We start from the raw sequence: 16455 nt of genomic DNA, 5'->3' as shown, positions 1-16455 counted from the left end.
CCAGAAGACATTTCTCCAAATGTACGATCTTTGTCCCCATGTGCAGTTGCAAACCATAGTCTGGCTTTTTTATGGCGGGTTTGAAGCAGTGGCTTCTTCCTTGCTGAGAGACCTTTCAGGTTATGTCGATATAGGTCTTGTTTTACTGTGGATATAGATACTTTTGTACCTGTTTCCTCCAGCATCTTCACAAGGTCCTGTGCTGTTGTTCTGGGATTGATTTGCAATTTTCGCACCAAAATACGTTCATCTCTAGGAGACAAAATGCATCTCCTTCCTGAGTGGTATGACAGCTGCGTGGTTCCATGGTGTTTATACTTGCGGACTATTGTTTGTACAGATGAACGTGGTAGCTTCAGGCGTTTGGAAATTGCTCCCAAGGATGAACCAGACTTGTGGAGGTCTACATTTTTTTCTGAGATCTTGGCTGATTTATTTAGATTTTTCCGATGATGTCAAGCAAAGAGGCACTGAGTTTGAAGGTGGGCCTTTAAATACATACACAGGTACACCTCCAATTGACTCAAATGATGTCAATTAGCCTATCAGAAGCTTCTAAAGCCATGACATAATTTTCTGGAATTTTCCGAGCTGTTTAAAGGCACAGTCAACTTAATGTATGTAAACTTCTGACCCACTGGAATACAATGATACAATGAATTATAAGTGAAATAATCTGTCTGTAAACAGTTGTTGGAAAAATGACTTGTGTCATACACAAAGTAGATGACCTCACTGACTTCCCAAAACTATAGTTTGTTAACAAGAAATTTGTGGAGTGGTTGAAAAACTAAGTGTAAGTAAACTTCCGACTTCAACTGTATGTACAGGGGTAAGGTAACTAGGCATCAGAATATATGAATATATATGTGAGTGTTCATAGAGACAGCACAAAAAATATGAATAAAACAAGGGTCAACTCAGACAGTCTGTGTAGCCATTTTGTTAGCTATTTATTTAGCAGTGTTATGGCTTGGGGATGGAAGCTGTTCAGGGACAAGTTACAAACTTCGTTTCGAAGTGCATCAATGTAAATATTCAATGCGTTGCATCTGCTATGTTACTTAACGATGACAGCTTCTTGAATCTCTCCATCAATCAGAGACAATTATTACTGGTAGGCAGCACTGCTGCTGTAAAAACAGATGTAACTTAGATGGCAGTTACTCCCAAACCACCAGTAGATGCAGGGGATACAGTGGATACAGTGGATCCAGTAGATCCAGTGGATCCAGTAGATGCAGGGGATACAGTGGATACAGTAGATCCAGTGGATCCAGTAGATACAGTGGATCCAGTAGATACAGTAGATACAATAGATACAGTAGATACAGTGGATACAGTAGATACAATAGATACAGTAGATACAGTGGATACAGTAGATACAATACAGTGGATACAGTGGATACAGTAGATCCAGTGGATCCAGTAGATACAATAGATACAGTAGATACAGTGGATCCAGTAGATACAGTGGATCCAGTAGATACAGTAGATACAGTGGATACAGTAGATACAACAGTAGATACAATAGATACAGTAGATCCAGTGGATCCAGTAGATACAATAGATACAGTAGATACAGGGGATACAGTGGATACAGTAGATACAATAGATACAGTAGATACAGTAGATACAATAGATACAGTGGATACAGTAGATACAATAGATACAGTAGATACGGGGGATACAGTAGATACAGTGGATCCAGTAGATACAGTGGATCCAGTAGATACAGTAGATACAGGGGATACAGTAGATACAGCGGATACAGTGGATACAGTAGATACAGGGGATACAGTAGATACAGTGGATACAGGGGATACAGTAGATACAGTAGATACAGGGGATACAGGGGATACAGGGGATACAGTAGATACAGGGGATACAGTGGATACAGGGGATACAGTAGATACAGGGGATACAGTAGATACAGGGGATACAGTAGATACAGGGGATACAGTAGATACAGTAGATACAGGGGATACAGTAGATACAGGGGATACAGTAGATACAATAGATACAGTAGATACCGGGGATACAGTAGATACCGGGGATACAGTAGATAGAATAGATACAGTAGATACCGGGGATACAGTAGATACCGGGGATACAGTAGATACCGGGGATACAGTAGATACAGGAGATACGGGGGATACAGTAGATACAGTAGATACAGGGGATACAGTAGATACAGTAGATACAGGGGATACAGTAGATACAGTAGATACAGTAGATACAATAGATACAGGGGATACAGTAGATACAGTGGATACAGTAGATACAGGGGATACAGTAGATACAGTGGATACAGTAGATACAGGGGATACAGTAGATACAGGGGATACAGTAGATACAGGGGATACAGTAGATACAGTAGATACAGGGGATACAGTAGATACAGTGGATACAGTAGATACAGTGGATACAGTGGATACAGTGGATACAGGGGATACAATAGATACAGTAGATACAGTAGATACAGGGGATACATGGGATACAGTAGATACAGGGGATACAGTAGATACAGTAGATACAGGGAATACAGTAGATACAGTGGATACAGTAGATACAGTAGATACAGTGGATACAGTGGATACAGGGGATACAGTGGATACAGTAGATACAGTGGATACAGGGGATACAGTAGATACAGGGGATACAGTAGATACAGTGGATACAGTAGATACAGGGGATACAGTAGATACAGGGGATACAGTAGATACAGGGGATACAGGGGATACAGTAGATACAGGGGATACAGTAGATACAGTAGATACAGTAGATACAGGGGATACAGTAGATACAGTGGATACAGGGGATACAGTAGATACAGTAGATACAGGGGATACAGTAGATACAGTAGATACTATTACAAGCTCTAACATCAGAACTATCAACAGAGAAAATGAATGGTACTAGTCAAGGAACAATTGAGGCCTGGACAAATATACTTGACTCTGTAAAGAATCATTTTAGCTAAACCATAACACATAACAATAAACAATCTATAAAGCCCAACACATATATAGAAATATATATATATATACAGTAACAGTCAAAAGTTTGGACACACCTACTCATTCAAGTGTTTTTCTTTATTTTTTACTATTTTCTACAAGCAACGTGTGGTTACTTTGAAGAATATCAAATGTAAAATATATGTTGATTTGTTTAACACTTTTTTGGTTAGTACATGATTCCATATGTGTTATTTCATAGTGTTGATGTCTTAACTATTATTATACAATGTAGAAAATAGTACAAATAAAGAAAAACCCTTGAATGAGTAGGTGTGGGTGGGAATAGGATGCCCTTTGGGAATAGTGTTCCCTTTGGGAATAGGGTGCCATTTGGGAATAGGTTAACATTTGGGAATAGTGTTCCCTTTTGGAATAGGGTGCACAGACATTTTCCAGCGGTCTTAGTGTGAGATGAGTTCCTTTCCACCCTTTTATCTCCATGGTAGCATGCCTCAGCGCTGGACAGCTCCAAGCTTTTCGTCTGAGGCACAAGGGCAATAGATTTCTCTCTGTTTGGACACTCTGCCATGCCGACTCCCAAGATCAAACACAGAAGTGATCATCTTGTTTTGCCACCGTGAACTCCACGCTGACACCCAAAGGCTTTATAGTGGTGCTTGGATAGAAGAAGAAACATTTTAAATCAAATGCATGGCCATTGCAGGGAAGGAAGGAGAAAAGAGAGCGAGAGAGAGAGCGAGAGAGAGAGAGAGAGAGAGAGAGAGTGAGAGAGAGTGAGAGAGAGAGAGAGAGAGATCGAGAGACAGGTGCGCTCGAGAGAGACAGGCGTGCGAGAGAGAGAGAGACAGGCGTGCACTCGAGAGAGAGACAGGCACGCGAGAGAGAGAGAGACAGGCGCGAGTGAGAGAAATGCAGGCACGGTGCGCTCGAGAGAAAAGGAAACGGTGACCCAACAGAAATATCAGAGGTGATAGTAATGAGAAGAAAAGTAGGTGGAACATGAATTATGTTGCAGTGCAAGGTAATGGCAATGGTAGCCATGGAGGGTGGGTGTCCAGCAGTGGAGGCTGCTCAGGGGAGAACGGCTCATAATAATGGTTGGAATGGAGTAGAATGGAATGAAAACCATGTTGTTGATAACATGTCATTTACTGCATTCCAGCCATTATTATGAGCCGTCCTCCCCTCAGCAGCCTCCACTGGTGTCCAGTCTGATGAAATGGGACAAAGGATGGATAGCTAGCTAGCTGAGCATACATGTGCACAATCACCAGATAAAATAAGTAAGAAGACAACCTGTTGTTGTGAGACACATTCTGATGACAAGACAAGAATTGAAACAGGAGTTACTACATGTAGAATTGATATTCTCAATGTTGTTATCTGTTATCATCGTTTGATCCTGAGATTATGGTTTTTCTCCTAGGACTACAACTGAGATGATGGTTTTTCTCCTAGGACTACAACTGAGATGATGGTTTTTCTCCTAGGACTACAACTGAGATGATGATTTTTCTCCTAGGACTACAACTGAGATGATGGTTTTTCTCCTAGGACTACAACTGAGATGATGGTTTTTTCTACAACTGAGATTAGGACTACAACTGAGATGATGATTTTCTCCTAGGACTACAACTGAGATGATGGTTTTTCTCCTAGGACTACAACTGAGATGATGGTTTTTCTCCTAGGACTACAACTGAGATGATGGTTTTTCTCCTAGGACTACAACTGAGATGATGGTTTTTCTCCTAGGACTACAACTGAGATGATGGTTTTTCTCCTAGGACAACAACTGAGATGATGGTTTTTCTCCTAGGACTAAACAAAATTTAATTAAATTGTATTTGTCACATGCGCTGAATACAACAGACCTGACAGTGAAATGTAACCAACAACGCAGTTCTAAGAAAAAAAAGTGTTAAGAATGTACTTACTAAAATAAGCTGAAGTAAAAAATAAATTAAATAAAAAATAAGAAAAATAACCAATAATTAAGGAGCAAAAATAAAATAACAATAGCAAGGCTATATACAGAGGGTACCAGTACAGAGTCAGTCTGCGGGGGCACCGGTTAGTTAAGATAATTGAGGTAATTTGTACATGTAGGTAGAGGTAAAGTGACTATACATGGATAATAAACAGAGTAGCAGCAGCGTACAAATGGGGGTGGGGAGGTACAATGCAAATAGTCCGGGTAGCCATTTGACTAGATGTTCAGGAGTCTTATGGCTTGGGGGTAGAAGCTGTTAAGAAGCCTCTTGGACTTAGACTTGGTGCTCCAGTACCGCTTGCCATGCGGTAGCAGAGAGAACAGTCTATGACTAGGGTGGCTGGAATCTTTGCCATTTTTTGGGGCTTTCCTCTGACACCACCTGGTATAGGGGCGGCAGGGTAGCCTAGTGGTTAGAGCGTTGGACTAGTAACCGGAACGTTGCAAGTTCAAACCCCCGAGCTGACAAGGTACAAATCTGTCGTTCTTCCCCAGAACAGGCAGTTAACCCACTGTTCCTAGGCCGTCATTGAAAATAAGAATTTGTTCTTAACTGACTTGCCTAGTTAAATAAAGGTAAAAAAATAGAGGTCCTGGATGGCAGGAAGCTTGGCCCCAGTGATGTACTGAGTCGTACACATTACCCTCTGTAGTGCCTTGCGGTTGGAGACCAAGCAGTTGCCATACCGGGTGGTGATGCAACCAGGCAGAATGCTCTCGATGATGCAGCTGTATAACATTTGGAGGATCTGACGGCCCATGACTAATCTTTTCAGTCTCCTGAGGGGGAATAGGTTTTGTCTGCCCTCTTTATGACAGTCTTGGTGTGCTTGGACCATGTTAGTTTGTTGGTGATGTGGACACCAAGAAACTTGAAGCTCTCAACCTGCTCCACTACAGCTCCGTCGATGAGAATGGGGGCATCCTCCTTTTCCTGTAGTCCACAATCATCTCCTTTGTCTTGATCACGTGGGAGAGGTTGTTATCCTGGCACCACATTGCCAGGTCTCTGTCTAATCGTTGTCGGTGATCTGTTGTGTCATCAGCAAACTTAATGATGGTGTAGGAGTCTTGCAGTCATGGGTGAACAGAGAGTACAGGAGGGGACTGAGCATGCACCCTGAGTTGCCCCCATGTTGAGGATCATCATGGCAGATGTGTTGTTACCTACCCTTACCACCTGGGAGCGGACCGTCAGGAAGTCCAGGATCCAGTTGCAGAGTGCTTTGAGGGCACTATGGTGTTGAGCGATGAGCTGTAGTCAATGAATAGCATTCTCACGTAGGTGTTCCTTTTGTCTAGGTGGGAAAGGGCAGTGTAGAGGACAATACAGACTGCATCATCTGTGGATCTGTTGGGGCGGTATGCAAATTGGAGTGGGTCTAGGGTTTCTGGAATAATGGTGTTGATGTAAGCCATGACCAGCCTTTCAAAGCACTTCATGGCTGCAGATGTGAATGCTACAGTTCAGTAGTCATTTAGGCAGGCTACCTTGGTGTTCTTGGGAACAGGGACTATGGTGGTCTGCTTGAAACATGTTGATATTACAGACTCTGTCAGGGATAGGTTGAAAATGTCAGTTGGTCAATCTCAGTTTGTGGTGGTAAATAGATAGCTACGAAAGATATAGATGAAAACTCTCTTGATAAATAGCGTGGTTTACAGCTTATCATGAGATACTCTACCTCTGGCGAGCAAAACCTTGAGACTTGCTTAATATTAGATTTCATGGACCAGCTGTTATTTACAAATAGACAAATAGATCTTGCCGATGGACCGAAAACCCAGCCAGCTGTATGTTACTCATGTCGTTGTTCAACCACGACTCGGTGAAACATAAGATATTACAGTTTTTAATGACCCGTTGGTTGGATAGTGATGATCGGAGCTCATCCATTTCATTATCAAATGAATGCACGTTGGCTAAAAGGACTGATGGTAGAGGGGGATTACACACTCGCCGTCAGATCCTTACAAGACACCCAGATCTACGTCCCCGATATCTCCGTCTCTTTCTCATGTGAATGACAGGGATGTTGGCCTTGTCAGGTGTCTGAAGTAAATCCCTCACATCCTACTCGTTAAAGAAAAAATCTTTGTCCAGTACAAGGTGAGTAATCGCTGTCCTGATATCCAGAAGCTCTTTTCGGTCATAAGAGACAATGGCAGAAATATTATGTACAAAATAAGTTACAAATAACACAAAAAAACACAATAGCACAATTGGATAGGAGCCCGTAAAATGGCAGCCATCTCCTCCGGCACCATCAAGACTATAACTGAGATTGTTTTTTTCTCCTTGGACCACAACTGAGATGGTGAATTGTCTCCTAGGACTGCAAGTTTTTTCTCCTAGGACTGCAACTGAGATCATGTTTTTTCTCATAGTACTACAACTGAGATGAATGGCAAAGACTTCTATGTCTGAACCCGACCACGTCTTGCCAACAGTCTCTTGTTTTAACAACCCCATCCTTCTTTTCCTCAAGCCAGACATCAGTTTCCACTGTATGTATCTCCAGCCATGCTGTTCTGTACATGTTTCCCTTGCTTAAACTACACATTTCAAATCCACCCATGGCTACACAAGAGAAGCAGCTGCACATGAGTCCATTGTTTCTCTCTGCTTCTGCATCTGACCGGTGCTCTGGCCTTGATGAGATTCTCACCAGCCGGATGGAGACACTGTCTGGCCTTGATGAGATTCTCACCAGCCGGATGGAGACACTGTCTGGCCTTGATGAGATTCTTACCAGCCGGATGAGGACACTGTCTGGCCTTGATGAGATTCTAACCAGCCGGATGGAGACACTGTCTGTCCTTGATGAGATTCTCACCAGCCGGACTGTCTGGCCTTGTTGAGATTCTAACCAGCTGGATGGACACACTGTCTGGCCTTGATGAGATTCTCACCAGCTGGATGGAAACACTGTCTGGCCTTGATGAGATTTTCACCAACTGGATGGAAACACTGTCTGGCCTTGATGAGATTCTCACCAGCCGGGTGGAGACACTGTCTGGCCTTGATGAGATTCTCACCAGCTGGATGGAAACACTGTCTGGCCTTGATGAGATTCTCACCAGCCGGGTGGAGACACTGTCTGGCCTTGATGAGATTCTCACCAGCTGGATGGAAACACTGTCTGGCCTTGATGAGATTCTCACGAGCCGGATGGAGAAACTCTCTCTCCTTGATGAGATTCTCACCAGCTGGATGGAAACACTGTCTAGTTTGAACTTCAGCCGTGATGACAGCAAGATTTGAAAGAGAGAGAGAGAGAGAGAGAGAGAGAGAGAGGCAGACCTGGGAAAATAAAAGCATACTTTGGCTGACAGGACGAGAAGCAGGCAGCCGTAAAGGAAAAGGGCAATCTAAACGACAGTGCGCTTTGTAGGGAAGAGGGAGTTCAATGAAGAGTGAGAAAGAAAAGAGAAGATGAGTAGTCTGGTGCTGTGAAGATTCCCTCCATTGTTTCTCCTCAGTCAAGGTCACTTTACTTTCCGCATTGTGGAGCCCAAGTGTCTCCTCTGTCAGGGATTTGATGAATGTCTCATTCTGGTCAGACGTTGTGGGTGCCATATGAGAATGAATGTTTGCCAGACTCCTCTGCACTACCTTCCTCATGTGAGAGTTGTGTTCTTTTCCAATTAAAAGTAAAGTAATTCAGTTGTCAGTGAGTAGTAATGGAAATTCATATGCTTCCCAATTCTATTTGCTCCACAAGTCCACTCACCACACCCTAAAGGTAATATGATGGAAATGGATGACCCCGTACATTAAACCAATCACCTTCTGATTAATGTTAAATACTCAGAGAGGAGGTACTGATGTCATTCAAATCTTAAGAGCAACGGACAACTAAAGAATTCCAAACAGGTCCAATGTTTATGGCAGAGAATGGAGGGAGGTATGAAGGGAAGTGGTCCCTTTGGAGAGGTTTAGGCAGATAAAGGGGTTACATTGGGAATTCAGGTGGGGTAGTACTATATGGGGGGGTTAGATTAGGGTTGAGCCAGGGTTAAACCTAAGGGTTAGGGTTATCGCTAGAGATGCTAGGGTTGAGCCGGGGTGTGGACATGAAGCTAGGGTTGAGCCGGGGTGTGGACATGAAGCTAGGGTTATGGTTATCACTAGAGATGCTAGGGTTGGGCCGGGGTGTGGACATGAAGCTAGGGTTATGGTTATCACTAGAGATGCTAGGGTTAGGGTTATCACTAGAGATGCTAGGGTTAGGGTTATCACTAGAGATGCTAGGGTTAGGGTTATCACTAGAGATGCTAGGGTTAGGGTTATCACTAGAGATGCTAGGGTTAGGGTTATCACTAGAGATGCTAGGGTTAGGGTTATCACTAGAGATGCTAGGGTTAGGGTTATCACTAGAGATGCTAGGGTTAGGGTTATCACTAGAGATGCTAGGGTTAGGGTTATCACTAGAGATGCTAGGGTTAGGGTTATCACTAGAGATGCTAGGGTTAGGGTTATCACTAGAGATGCTAGGGTTAGGGTTATCACTAGAGATGCTAGGGTTAGGGTTATCACTAGAGATGCTAGGGTTAGGGTTATCACTAGAGATGCTAGGGTTAGGGTTATCACTAGAGATGCTAGGGTTAGGGTTATCACTAGAGATGCTAGGGTTAGGGTTATCACTAGAGATGCTAGGGTTAGGGTTATCACTAGAGATGCTAGGGTTAGGGTTATCACTAGAGATGCTAGGGTTAGGGTTATCACTAGAGATGCTAGGGTTAGGGTTATCACTAGAGATGCTAGGGTTAGGGTTATCACTAGAGATGCTAGGGTTAGGGTTATCACTAGAGATGCTAGGGTTAGGGTTATCACTAGAGATGCTAGGGTTAGGGTTATCACTAGAGATGCTAGGGTTAGGGTTATCACTAGAGATGCTAGGGTTAGGGTTATCACTAGAGATGCTAGGGTTAGGGTTATCACTAGAGATGCTAGGGTTAGGGTTATCACTAGAGATGCTAGGGTTAGGGTTATCACTAGAGATGCTAGGGTTAGGGTTATCACTAGAGATGCTAGGGTTAGGGTTATCACTAGAGATGCTAGGGTTAGGGTTATCACTAGAGATGCTAGGGTTAGGGTTATCACTAGAGATGCTAGGGTTAGGGTTATCACTAGAGATGCTAGGGTTAGGGTTATCACTAGAGATGCTAGGGTTAGGGTTATCACTAGAGATGCTAGGGTTAGGGTTATCACTAGAGATGCTAGGGTTATGGTTATCACTAGAGATGCTAGGGTTAGGGTTATCACTAGAGATGCTAGGGTTAGGGTTATCACTAGAGATGCTAGGGTTAGGGTTATCACTAGAGATGCTAGGGTTAGGGTTACATGTGTGTCTGTGGTAACTCTATTTATTTGTCTTTTTTTAGAATGAATTGTTTTCATGACAAGATGCCACATATTTGCAGTTCATAACATGCAATTCAGTACGTGGGATGTGCCAATATTTATTTTCTGAGTGCAATAAAAAAAATGATGTACTGTGCATTATGTATATCTAGCTGTCACTGAAGTAGTTCAAACCCTGACCATAAATATCTGAATCATGTACAGTGGGGCAAAAAAGTATTTAGTCAGCCATTAACTAAAGTTTTCAGATCAATGTTCCAGTGATGTGCAAGGACTGTTTCCAAGAGACCATCCCCTTAATGTCAAACGGAACTTGACCAGAAGATAGCTACCATAGAAGACAGCCAAAAGTTAGTTGAATTTCCATGTTATCGCGATGCTTTCAACAATCTAAAAGCACAATTTCTATAGTTGAAAAAACATGTATTTTGCAAGTAGTAGGCATTTAGAATTAATGACATCACATGCCCCAGGTACATTCAAAATCAATTGGCAATTGCCTAGAGCGTTGGGCCAGTAACCAAAAGTTTGCTTGATCGAATCCCTGAGCTGACAAGGTCAAAATCTGGCATTCTGCACCTGAACAAGGCAAGGCAATTTACAGTTGAATTCGGAAGTTTACATACACCTTAGCCAAATACATTTAAACTCAGTTTTTCACAATTCCTGACATTTAATCCTAGTAAAATTCCCTGTCTTAGTTCAGTTAGGATCACCACTTTATTTTAAGAATGTGAAATTGTCCACTTGGAAGACCGATTTGTGACCAAGCTTTAACTTTCCTGACTGATGTCTTGAGATGTTGCTTCAATATATCCACATAATTTTCCTGCCTCGTGAAGCCATCTATTTTGTATAGTACACCAGTCCCTCCTGCAGCAAAGCACCCCCACAAGATGGTGCTGCCACCCCCATGCTTCACGGTTGGGATGGCGTTCTTCGGCTTGCAAGCCCACCCTTTTCCTCCAAACATAACGATGGACATTATGGCCAAACAGTTCTATTTTTGTTTCATCAGACCAGAGGACATTTCTCCCAAAACTACGATCTTTGTCCCCATGTGCAGTTGCAAACTGTAGTCTGGCTTTTTTATGGCGGTTTTGGAGCAGTGGCTTCTTCCTTGCTGAGCGGCCTTTCAGGTTATGTCAATATAGGACTCTGTGGATGTACAGATGTACAGTATGTAAGCACTTTACTGTATTTGAGCACAGTGTTGTGAAGATCCAACCTTTCATCCATATCTGTCCCTGATTACGCGTAGGCCTACTTACTGTCAGAAATCATTTGTTGTCAGGTAAATACTTCATCATGAAAAAGGACGAACAGATTTCTCATAGGAGGAGCTTCTGGCAAATAAAGACAGTGTGTCATTTAGCTGCTGCTTATTGGATTCGCTCCTCGTCGTTAGTTTTCCTCTCAGGGCGAGCGGCTTTAAGAAGGCAGTACATTCCCTACCGAGGTTGTTTGTTCATTCAGGAAGAACCCTCCTGCTTCTGCTGTTGGCCTCCAAATGAGTGTTTTAAGCAGAAAATCAATAAAGGGGGCACAGTGTGGTCTTCATTCCCTCCCTGCTCTACTTTTTCTGTCCTCACTTATCATCACAACTCTCTCTTTCTCTCCTCCTCCATCTTTTCTCTGTGCCCATTTCCCTCTGAAACTGCTGTGCTGCTTGAACACAAACAAGCAAAAACAGACATTTATGGAGCATGCAGACACATACAGACACAAATACATAAAATAATTCACCATACAACCTGTATGTTTAAGGATAATAGCAGTGTATTAGCTAGTAACCAAACCTTTGGGTGAAACACTTGTTTCCACCCTTGTCCTATTGCTCACTGATGATAGAACTGATGGATTGTCTGAGAATGACCATGGACATTCTAGAAGCTCAGTGATGCTGACAAGAGAATGACCATGGACATTCTAGAAGCTCAGTGATGCTGACAGGAGAATGACCATGGACATTCTAGAAGCTCAGTGATGCTGACAAGAGAATGACCATGGACATTCTAGAAGCTCAGTGATGCTGACAGGAGAATGACCATGGACGTTCTAGAAGGTCAGTGATGCTGACAAGAGAATGACCATGGACGTTCTAGAAGGTCAGTGATGCTGACAAGATAATGACCATGGACGTTCTAGAAGGTCAGTGATGCTGACAAGAGAATGACCATGGACATTCTAGAAGCTCAGTGATGCTGACAAGAGAATGACCATGGACGTTCTAGAAGGTCAGTGATGCTGACAGGAGTTCTAGACGTTCTAGAAGGTCAGTGATGCTGACAAGAGAATGACCATGGACGTTCTAGAAGGTCAGTGATGCTGACAGGAGAATGACCATGGACGTTCTAGAAGGTCAGTGATGCTGACAGGAAAATGACCATGGACGTTCTAGAAGGTCAGAGATGCTGACAGGAGAAGAAAGAGTAAATCTGGGTAGTTTGATCTCGAGGCCAGACAAGTGACTAAAACTGACCATTCACCATGCCTCCCTTTTCATAACAGTTTCTTTCTAAGCACCATCTTTCTAAGACTGCCCTTAGCACGGCTACACAAAGTTTTGGGTAGTTGTTCAATGTCTTCTCAGGGGATTAAGCCATCTATAGAAGTTGCATTTCTCCCTCACTGGCACTTCTTGGTCTAAGTAAGTCTAATAACTGAGCAACTTTGCACAAACGGCATGAGACAAATTGGGAGCAACACCAATATACAGTTGAAGTCGGAAGTTTACATACACCTTAGCCAAATACATTTAAACTCAGTTTTTCACAATTCCTGACATTTAATCTTAGTAAAAATGTCCTGTCTTAAATCAGTTAGGATCACCACTTTATATTAAGAATGTGAAATGTCAGAATAATAGCAGAGATAATGATTTATTTCAGCTTTTATTTCATTCTTTCATCACATTCCCAGTGGGTCAAAAGTTGAAATCCACTCAATTAGTATTTGGTAGCATTGCCTTTAAATTGTTTAACTCGGGTCAAATGTTTCGGGTAGCCTTCCACAAGCTTCCCACAATAAGTTGGGTGAATTTTGGCCCATTCCTCCTCATAACTGAGTCAGGATTGTAGGCCTCCTTGCTCGCACATGCTTTTTCAGTTCTGCCCACAAATTTTCTATAGGACTGAGGTCAGGGCTTCGTGATGGTCACTCCAATACCTTGACTTTGTTGTCCTTAAGCCATTTTGACACAACTTTGGAAGTATGCTTGGGGTCATTGTCCATTTGGAAGACCCATTTGCTACCAAGCTTTACCTTCCTGACACGCCTCTCTATTTTGGTTAGGCCAGGGTGTGACTAGGGTGGGCATTTTAGTTTCTTTATTTCTATGTTTTGTATTTCTTTGTTTTGGCTGGGTATGGTTCTCAATCAGGGACAGCTGTCTATCGTTGTCTCTGATTGGGAACCATACTTAGGTAGCCTTTTCCCACCTGTGTTTTGTGGGTAGTTGTTTTCTGTTTTGTGTTTCTGCACCTGACAGAACTGTTCATTTTGTTCCACTTTGTTATTTTGTTTCAGTGTTCAGTTTTAATAAATATCATGAACACGTACAGCGCTGCACTTTGGTCCACTCCTTCCTCAGACAAGCGTTAACCTTCCTGACTGATGTCTTGATATGTTGCTTCAATATATCCAAATAATTCTCCATCCTCATGATGCCCTCTATTTGGTGAAGTGCACCAGTCCCTCCTGCAGCAAAGCACCCCCACAACATGATGCTGCCACCCCCGTGCTTCACGATTGCGATGGTGTTCTTCGGCTTGCAAGCCTCCCCCTTTTTCCTGCAAACATAATGATGGTCATTATGGCCAAACAGTTTTATTTTTGTTTCATCAGACCAGAGGACATTTCTCCTAAAAGTATGATCTTTGTCCCCATGTGCAGTTGCAAACCGTAGTCTGGCTTTTATTTATGGCGGTTCTGGAGCAGTGGCTTCTTCCTTGCAGAGCGGCCTTTTGGGTTATGTCGATATATGACTCGTTTTACTGTGGATATAGATACTTTTGTACCTGTTTCCTCCAGCATCTTCACAAGGTCCTCCCCTGTTGTTCTGGGATTGATTTGCACTTTTCACACCAAAGTACGTTCATCTCTAGGAGACAGAACGCATCTCCTTCCTCAGTGGTATGACAGCTGCGTGGTCCCATGGTGTTTATACTTGCGTACTATTGTTTGTACAGATGAACGTGGTACCTTCAGGCGTTAGGAAATTGGTCCCAAGGATGAACCTGACTCATGGAGGTCTACAATTTTTTTCTGAGGTCTTGACTGATTTCTTTTGATTTTCCCATGAGGTCAAGCAAAGAGGCACTGAATTTGGAGGCAGGCCTTGAAATACATCCACAGACTCAAATGATGTCAATTAGCCAATCAGTTTCTAAAGCCATGACATTTTCTGGAATTTTCCAAGTTGTTTAAAGGCAGAGTCAATTTAGTGTATGTAAACTTCTGACCCACTGGAATTGTGATACAGTGAATTATAAGTGAAATAATCTGTCTGGAGACAATTGTTGAAAAAATAACTTGTGTCATACACAAAGTAGATGTTCTAACAAACAAGAAATTTGTGGAGTGGTTGAAAAACGAGTTTTAATGACTCCAACCTAAGTCTATGTAAACTTCCAACTGCAACTGTATGTACTACAAATAGGCTATGCCTTTAATAGTAGACCTAATAGCCCGTGGTTAATTTGTCAATTTGGAGGCGCTGGAACAAAAAGTGAGCCCGAGAGAGGGGAGACCATGGGTAATCTGAGGTACCGGTACACATGAAGAGAAAAACTCCTTTATAATATAGCATTGCGTGCATTATCATGCTTTAGCATTCTGGCATAGATCAGTAGGCGCTTGCAGAAGTTGCACACATGGGAGAGAAAAATATTGTAGCCTAGGGTTCAGGAAAGCTTTGGACTTTATAAACCCATTTCATGCAATTCTACATCATTTTAGATGACTGGAGACTTTAGCACAATATTTCTTAATACCTCACAAATGATCAAAATGACAGGCTACTTTGACGCTGACAAACTGAGAATCTGAGATCAATAAAAACGATATTGTCTTCAATCCATCAACTGCCTAGACCTAGGTGTGTGGAGACACATATTGTACAATATGAGGAGGAAATTACAGTCCTAAAAAAAGATTTCCGGTTTCACTGACTCACCCAATGATGCTAGGCTCACTCACCGGGATGCTCTCGTGCCAAATGTGTTTCTCTCTTGTTTTACTTGGTAAAACAATGCTGTTCCCTCAATAGACCTATTTGGAAGTTGATAACTGTCGTCTACAGACAGACTAGTCTTCTCTTTTCAGCAGGATGCATTGTATTTGAAATATTGGGAAAGGTCTATTTTGGCTGCATGCTGTGCACCAACACTTTCACCCTGCTCCCGACTGTTGACATGGCTCGTGATTGGGCTACACACAATCCACAGCTAGGCAATTTTTTAAAATAAACTATTGATCATATGTGGCACAATTATAGGCCTACTCCTGGTGTATTATTCGGATTTGTTTCATTTATTTCTGAACAGACAGCAGTAATTCAATGACTTTGGCAAATGTATTTCAATTTATCAGGCGTGCTGCTTCGCGCAGCCATGATTCTATAAGGAAATAAATGATGAAGTGTAACGCTGGAGAGATGAGAGTTGCAGGCTCATGTCTATCAGAGTAGAGAGGGAGAGAGATCATAGAAAGTGAATCTCATTCTAGTTATGTGTGAGATACAGGCGCGCTTCTCTCTGTCACCACAGCAATGGCCACGCGTTGGTCTATATAGGCTACAATGTCGTGCAAATCATAAACCCGGGCCGACCCAAAACGCATCAATTATCAGGCCGTTTTAACGTGACAAATTTTAGGCGATAGCCAAGAGAATTACAGAGGAGTCAACCTGAATTAGTCTAACTGATTGCTTTTATTATAATTTTACATTACAAGTATTTTTCAAGCCACGAGAGTTACCCGATCCTAGGAAATGGATTCAGGAACGAAACGGTCCAGAAATGACAGGTGTCGGATCCTGCTCATATTAAACACTGCTAATAGCTACATATATTGTATTTATTCAAGTGCAGAGGTTTGTGTTAATTGTT

Source organism: Oncorhynchus nerka, linkage group LG4 (genome assembly GCF_034236695.1).
Source record: "Oncorhynchus nerka isolate Pitt River linkage group LG4, Oner_Uvic_2.0, whole genome shotgun sequence".
In the NCBI taxonomy this organism is placed as follows: Eukaryota; Metazoa; Chordata; class Actinopteri; order Salmoniformes; family Salmonidae; genus Oncorhynchus; species Oncorhynchus nerka.
This window is presented reverse-complemented; position numbering follows the sequence as displayed.